The sequence below is a fragment of the Otolemur garnettii genome, unplaced genomic scaffold, assembly GCF_000181295.1.
Source record: "Otolemur garnettii isolate 467f Iridium unplaced genomic scaffold, OtoGar3 scaffold00183, whole genome shotgun sequence".
In the NCBI taxonomy this organism is placed as follows: domain Eukaryota; kingdom Metazoa; phylum Chordata; class Mammalia; order Primates; family Galagidae; genus Otolemur; species Otolemur garnettii.
In genome coordinates, this window is record NW_003852578.1 from 2774585 (window position 1) to 2783178 (window position 8594).

Here is an 8594-nt window from a genome sequence, read left to right on the forward strand (position 1 = left end):
AGAGATGCATCATTTTCTCACAAAATAACTGAAGTAAAGCTACTGACTATCTAAAAATAATAGAAGGCCGAGGTCAAATGACTACAAACTCCAAAGGACATCCAGTTAAAAAACTGAATATTTTAAGAAGAAATTCTAACAGGAGACTGGTGAATTGTTAATTACATGATATCTTAGAATTAATAATTGGGGAACATGCTGCTAATTTAGGTACTACTGAATGGAAAAGATGACTTAATATTTTAATATTGAATTTTGGAAATGAAAAAGTATCCATTCTTTATTTTGCTACTATTTATACACTTATGATCTAAGGCTGTACATAGCAGGATACTACTAATATTAAATGAGTCATGGGATAGTCGCACGAGGGTGTTTCAAAAAAGCCTAAAGGTATCCCAGATCTTCTGCTACTCAGAATACCAGAGTTTCTTAAAACAAACTTAAAAATACATTTATATGACACACAGAAACAGATACCCACATACATAGTCACAGACAAATATACTAAAGACAAACGTCTGGAAATCTCTTGCATAAAGAATTTTCCTTGTCAAGCTAGAACACTTTATCTCAAAGTAATGATGAATTAGTCAATGTTTTAAAAATTCTCCTCAAGGCTATACTTTTAAAAGTTTTTCTAAAAATACTATAAAAATAATCATGACAAGACTTTAATAGTCTAAAAATAGTAAATAGTATTGTCTCAGTGGTTGTAGGATTTTCTATTTTGTTTAAAAATTTGATGAGTATAACAAAAATAAAACGTAAGAATTCTACCTTATGTGGATATTTTGAAGATGGAGGTTTGTCAATATGAATAAATTTTTTATGCAAGACCCACTAATTTTTGTTTTAATATCATTAGCTCTACTTCATATAAACATACATTATTTATATGATTTAATTTCATTTAAAAATGAAAATTTAAATTTTTATCTTTGATTTTATTATCAGCTGATTTAGGGTTGTCTGGTTAAAGAAAATGTACCCCTTGGGAAATACCTTTAAAATATGCATAAATATCAGTGTTTTGCTGTATATTTTAAATATTAAAATATCTATTTGATTTTAAGATTCCTAAAGTGAAACATGCTCATTTAAAATGTTTCATAGGAAATGTATTTAAAATAGTAAATAAACATTACTTATTATCCCAATCCTGAGTTATAAGTGCTATAAAATTGAGTGTATGTTCTTCAATATTTTCAATACACATGTATTTGCACATATGAATACACTCATATATTACAAAAATCTCATATATTTTTCTTTTATTTAATAGGTGTTTTCCTACCAGAGCAGTTTTAATACTCATGGGTTTTGACTACAAATGTTTTTGCAATTTATATTTATATGGTACCTTACTAGATAGCTTCTATATCTATTTGAATTAAGTGTAAAAGTGAGATTTTACATTTTTTTTAGTTTGTTTCTATTTCCTTCATATATTATTTTATTATATTTTACTACAATAAGATCACAGTCTTTTGAATTTTTCCTTTTAGTCTAAAGGTAAAAATCTTCTATTCTGCTTTTATCCCCCAAATTCCCCCCCCCTTAAATGATCTAACACAGACAAAATTGTCTTGCCTTTATTATTATTATTATTACTATTAATTCTACAATTGTAGATTGTGCGTATAGTTTGGTATTTCCTTCCATTAGAGAATTTCTGTAATCTTGATTTAAAATAAATTTGTCAGGTTAGGTTTCCACAGTTTTACGTTTTCATCACTTGTCTCTGCTATATGAGTTCCTTAGATCTTACCATGTAATCTCTTAGATTCATATTCAAACCTTCTTTCTTGTATGATCCTGAAACATTTTTCTCTTTTAAAATATTTTTTTTCATTTCTCATCATACTTTAGGTATGTATTTAAATTATCAGACATTACTGTATTTCTTGATCACTTACAGGAGCCTTGTGGTTGAATCTCTGGGGCTTTCTAAGTATAATCACACCATCAGCAAAGAGTGAAAGTTTGACTTCCTCTGTCCCTGTTTGAATACCTTTGATATCCTTCTTTTGCTTGATTGCATTAGCCAGAACTTCCAGCACTACGGTGAATAGCAGTGGCAATGGTGGACATTCTTGTCTTGCTCCAGTTCTAACTGGTAATGCGTTCAGTTTCACTTCATTCTTTATGACTTTGGCTACTGGTTTGTGGTAGATGGCTTTCTTGTGAGAAAAGGATGCTGAATTTTGTACAATGCGTTTTTTTGCATTTATTGAGAGAATCAGATGATCTTTGATTTTGTTTCTATTTATGTGGTGAGTTACAGTTATGGATTTCAGTATGTTAAACTAACCTTGCATCCCTGGGATAAAACCCACCTGATTATGTGTAGCTGTATTCTATTTGCTAGGATTTTAATGACTATTTTTGGGTTAATAATGGTCAACTCAATGATATTGCTCTGTAGTTCTCTTTTTCTGTTGGATCCTTTCTTAGTTTTGGTAGCAGGGGTTAGGGAAGATACCTTCCTTCTCAATGTTTTGAAATAGGTTCTGCAATATAGATACAAGCTCTTCTTTGAAGATTTGATAGAATTCTGATGTAAAATAGTCTGGTCCAGGACTTTCCTTAGTTGGAAGAATTTTTATTGTTGTTGCCATTTCAGTGCTTGATATTTGTTCAAAATTTCAAATTCTTTCTGATTGAGTTTAAAGAAGTGGTGTGATTCCAGCTATTGGTTCATTTTGTCCACATATTCAAACTCCTTGCCAGGGAGTTTTTTGTAGTAATCACTGATGATCATTTGTGTAACTACTGTGTCTGCTGTTATTTTGCATTAAATGTTTACATAAAAAGTGCAAATCAACCTTATGAACCATCTCAAGGAACTGGAGAAGGAAATGGAATCCAATCCCAAACCTAGCAGAAGAAAAAAAGTATCAAAATTAGATCAAAATTCAATGAAATTGAGGACATAAGAACAATTTGGAAGATCCGTGAAACAAAAAGTTAGTTCTTTGTAAAGATTAACAAAATTGATAAACCCTTGGCCAGATTAACTAGATGTAGAAAACTAAGGTCACTAATAATCTCAATCAGAAATAAAAAAGGAATATATATATAATCTTTAGCTATGTTTTTTTTTTTATAAACACAGAGGGTCTGAAAAACTGTAAACACATTTTAAGAAAGGAAAAACTGTATTAAAATTGTAATACTCAAGTCACATTTGATTTTTGCTATTACAAGAGGGGCTGAAATGTGACTTGTACTCATCTATCCTTATCAGGATATATTGAGTATTATAATTTTAATACAGTTTTTTTTCCCTGTATGTGTATATATGTATTTGGCATTCTCAGTATTCTCAGTAGGGTTGTTTCCCCTATCTGAGAAAACTATTATCAAGGAAGAATGGTCAGTGAACACTTGGGAACATTGTTTCTTTGTTGTTCCTTGTTCTGTTGTACAGCAGTGAAGGTCATTTACATCAGAGGTATTTACTGAATCTCACAAACTGCATTGTTAACTGGAAGTATTGGTTTTAACATAGTTTTTACTGTTTTGTTTCTTCTATTGCTTGTTGTAAATACTGCTAAACTTTGGGATTTTGTGTGTGTGAGTATGTACAAGTGCATGTTTCATATGTCAAAGATTATTATTTTTTAAAAAAGGCAGAGGCTCTTGCTTTGACAGCACATATACTAAAATTGGAATGATACAAAGATTAGCATGGCCCTTGCGCAAAAATGACATGCAAATTCATAAAATGTTCCATATTTTTTTTAAAAGGCAGAGTCATGAGTTTTCTATTTTATCTTCAATACTATGAAATATAGAATTTGGTCTCTTCTAAGGAATAAGTCATTGAGTGGGATAGAGTGGAGTGTCTTTATGTTCCCTGAAATTTCTTCAGAGTTCTTAATACTCTACATTTGAAGATACACAATTGGTTTTACTGACTATCGTCAACATTTTCTCTTTCACAAAGAATTCTCAAAAGAGGTTTATGCTAAGTCTGAGAATCTTATTCCAGTTACAAATTGGATTTTAGTTGTGAGAGTTCTTGGAATATTTTCTACTCACTTTCTATAATATTAAAAAAATTAAATAATAAGAATTCTATTAATTTTACATAAATTTCAGTAGATGGTAGAAAAATTCAGAGCTTGTTTTTTAATTATTTTGTGTAGTTGGACAATTAAGTTCACTAACTTGGCGCAATTTGCTTATGTTTGCAGTACTTTACAAACAACTCAGTAAGGTTTCATAGCCTTGGTTTATCAGGGTCTCATATTTGTGTTCATGTCAACAATTAGTGTTGTCTTGCTAAATGGCCTTCATAACTGTTGTGTGTTTTTGTGTACTCTCATGAGATTATCAGAGCTTGAATTAGAACAACAAACAAACATTAAATTTCTTGTTAAACTTGGCAAAAGTAGAAATGAAACCACAGATATATTAGCTTAACTTTATGGCGATGATGCAGTGTACAAATGGATTAAATGTTTTTCTGAAAGGAGAACTCATCACTGATGAAGATAGGTCAGGGTGGTCAATAACAAGCAGAACCGAGGAAAATTTACAAAAATTAGTCAAAATGTATGTGAGAATCATTGCTTACTATGAGAAGCACAGGAGACCAATAAACGTCAATGAAACAGTTGTGAAAAATCTTAACTAAACTAATTATCATGTCATTAGTTTAAATATACATTGCAATTTAGATCATGGAAGATCTGCATGCACAATAAGACTTAGATTATATAACTCCCAACTGTCTATCAAAGTGGTTCCAGGGGGTATTTCAACCACAAAGGACGGCCCAGCCTACACAATATAAAACAAGATTCTAAGCCATTATCAGGGCCCTCTTATTATGGCAGGTAGTCCATTTGCTTACTGTGGGTGCAAATCTATCTGATTTTATTCAAGAAATTTGACCTCATGCTCCTCACTGGACCTCTCACTTGCCTTACTTCAGTGTGTCTGGTCATTCTTCAGCCAAGAGCAAACAACAAGATTGCCAACCTGACACTACTATTATAACATTTTTTTCTAAATTTTACATCTCACGGTAAGATAATTTATCTAAGTATTAATTAAAATAATCGGTAAAATATGTACTAACTAAATAAAATATATGATATATATAGCATATATATAGAATATGGATGATGTCAATGAGAATTTCAAAGAAATTAACATCTGCTTAAATATTTTATATAATATAGTAAAATCATATGGACAAAATGCAATGGGGATTCTAGTATGTTTATTTCCATTAATGGAGAAAGAAATCATCTTCCTATTTCTCCCTGGTGAAAAGTTCTAAATGTTACTATTATATTATCATTTAGCATATAAATTGTTGTTGATACTTGACAGGTGGCACCCCAGCCAGCTCAGCTGAGCTAGGCTGGCAGACCCATTGCCTCCTTCTGAGTGGTGTTGGTGCAGTGGCAGCTGGCAGAGGAACTAGCCGGCTGGAGAGTAAGCAAGGAGGGGAGCCTCCCTCCCCAACTAGAGGCTCCAGTATCCAAAGGGACCGGACAACTGCTGGGGAGACACCAGCACGGTTGTGTCTCCTTCCCCTTTACACTTATGACTAAATACAGAACCCTGTTTCCTATGCCTATGTCAATTTCATGTAAGTTTCCTAGACCTCAGTTCTGTGAATGGACTGTATCCATTCATTAGTACATTCATTCACCCTGCCCCAGCTGAAGGAACTATGTCTGTTTATTACTACATTCATTCACCTTGCCCCAGCAGAAGGAACTATGTCCATTCATTAGTACACTCATTCACCTTGCCCCAGCGGAAGAGACTGTGTCCATTCATTAGTACATTCACTCACCTTGCCCCAGAGGAAGGGACTGTGTCCCTTCATTTCCTGGCCTCATATAGAAGGAACCCATGCACTTATATATACTGCTAAACGGAGAGAGACCAAGAGAAAAAAAAGGAGAGAGCTTTTCTCTCCCATCTAGGGTTTTCTCTCCCTACCAAAAGCTTTAGTGTTTTTGTATTCTTTTCTGTAAATAAATTCTGTCTTGCCACTGATCTGTGGTCCACGGATTTATTCTTCAAATCACTGAGACCAAGAACCTGAAAGTCTGGTATCATTATATTTTGAAAAAAACTAATAACAAAAATATTAAAGAGTAATAAAAGAAGGTGTTTGCATGGAATCCATTAATACAAATATCAGGTCACTGGCTTCTTTCATTATTTTTTACAAAAATTATTTTATTTATTCTCCCCAGTTTAAGAAAACATTTTAATCTGGCAAAATTCTTCTACAAATAATATCCAAATTAGACTCCGTTGCAAGAGATTATCTGTGAAAGTGCCTGAGTACAACACTTGTGAAGAAGTTAAAAAAAAAAAAATCTGGATTTGACATGATAAAAAGTTGAACAGCAATGACATTGCAAATAAAGCCTCAGTTTAACCAATAGGGAACTTTAGAGATGGGACAAGTTTTCACAGTTGCCTGGAATTGAGTAATGGGAAATAACTTTCATAGTACCCTATTTACTAGTTGCTGGATGAATAACATCCATAAGGAAGGTTGTAATTTGAATGGGCAGAGCCTTGTATGAGAGGAGACTCAGCTATCAGAAGTTAGCCTTTGGGGCCATGAGTGCCTCAGTCTTATAATCAGAATTTTTAAAACATATTTCGGATATCTCTTTAAACTGTACCTTTAAGAATACCTAAAGTTAAACATAATAAATCAATATGTCTTGTTGATTCTTTAAAAATATTTTTTTTCAACTTTCCAGCAAGGTTAGAATTAGAGCCCATAAAGAAGGTGAAAGTAAAAGAACCGGAATTCTGTAAAAGCTGTGATTTATTAAGGTTCTATTCCTCATTCCTTATTTTGTCTTCAGTTTCAGGGACTTGAGGATGTTGCTTCTTATCCCAGGGATGCCAAACAAGGTTGATTTTGTGTTTGCGATTTGCAGGTAACAGCTGCTATTTCTTTTTTCAACTTTTGGGATTAAATAGTTGACATAATAAACCTTGGAATAAAAGAAATACTCATTCCACAGCTACCCAGCCTGTGCCTGTACAGATGGCCTTCTCCTTTCTCTTGTGCAATATTTTTTTCTTGCCCCTAATACATCACTTTACCATTTATTTTCCTGCATTTTCAATATACAGCTCACAATTTCATAAACATTTCAGTTTTACTGAAACTTGACTATTTTTCTTTGTCCTTAAAAACACAGCTATGTCTCCTTTTACCAATCCTCTTTGCCTCCAAAGAAGAGGCGTCTTTAGTTTTTTCAAAGACTGAGAAAGTCATCATTTATTTCTTTTACTATTCTCTCTTTGATTTCACTTCAGCAATTAAGTCTGCTCTCTTAGATCTCAAATGTGTCAGTCAGATGCCATCTTTCTTTTTATAAACAATAATGATTAAGACTCCTGCATTGCATAATAATAATTTAAAAGTCAATTCTTAATCTATTATCTTTTCAGGATGGTCAATTAATTTTCTTACCTTGACTATGAAATTCCCAGTAAATGTGGTTTTACTATATGAATGTGGTTAAAATAGTAAAATAGCTCACAACTCAATGTAATCATGCATTAAGTCATTATATTTCATTTTCCCAAAACTGTTTTCTCAAATGATTCAAAGAATGTTCTTTTTTAGGACCATACTAGAAAACTGTATTTGAAACTTTCCCAGAAATGAGTTACTCATTACATAAGTAGGAAGTCCTATTTTTACCATAAGCTTAAGGTTTGTTTATTTTCCAATGCCCTGTAGAGAAACACACTTTTGTTTTTTTGCTCACTTTGCCTGAAAAAGGATCATTCTCTTCTGTTATTTTCTTTTTAAATCAGGTAATTATCTTAAGTAAGTTCACTGATTTTATAAACCATTCCCTTTGTAATATTCTTTTGTCTAATCAACTTTGTTTTACATATTGTACTAGACAAGGGTTTTTCAATCCTGGAATTATTAACATTTTAGCCCAGATAATTATTTTACTATGGGTGAGTGTCCTGTGTTTAGTAAGATATTTTGCCCCAGTATCTGTGACCTCTACCCAGTACATGAAAGCAACACAGCACCTCCAATTTGTGGCAAACAAAAATATCTCTAAATATTGATTACAACATGTTCTCTGAGTAGCAAAATTGCCCCCCCATTTCAGAACCACTGCATAGGCAAATAAAAGTCAGAGAAGAATTCACATAACTAACATTAATGGATTAATGGTTTTTAGAGAGCTTGCTATATACAGATTACTAAGGCTTTACATTTACAAATTAATCATGTTACGTATAATCTTCACAAAAAAAACACTATGTAGAAGATACTGTATTCCCCATTTGACACATTAAGAAATTGAGATGCAGAATGTTTAATTAGATTGACCAAGAAAATAGTTGGAAACATACATTGGCAATGGGTTAATATCCAAAGCATATAAAGAATTCAAATAATTCAGTAGCAAGAAAAAAAAATCCTATTAAAAAAATGGGTAAAAGACCTAATAGATATTTCTCAAAAGAAGACATCTCAATTTTTATCTTTGTATAAAATGATAAATTTCTCAACAACGCTAATCATCATGGGAAAGCAAATCAAAACCACAATTAGTATC

General features: G+C 32.2%; 1 pseudogene; it reads left to right on the forward strand.

Moving 5' to 3' along the window:
• The first annotated feature begins 3645 nt into the window (after window positions 1–3645).
• Window positions 3646–3745, forward strand: LOC111721776 (annotated as a pseudogene).
• The last annotated feature ends 4849 nt before the right edge of the window (window positions 3746–8594 follow it).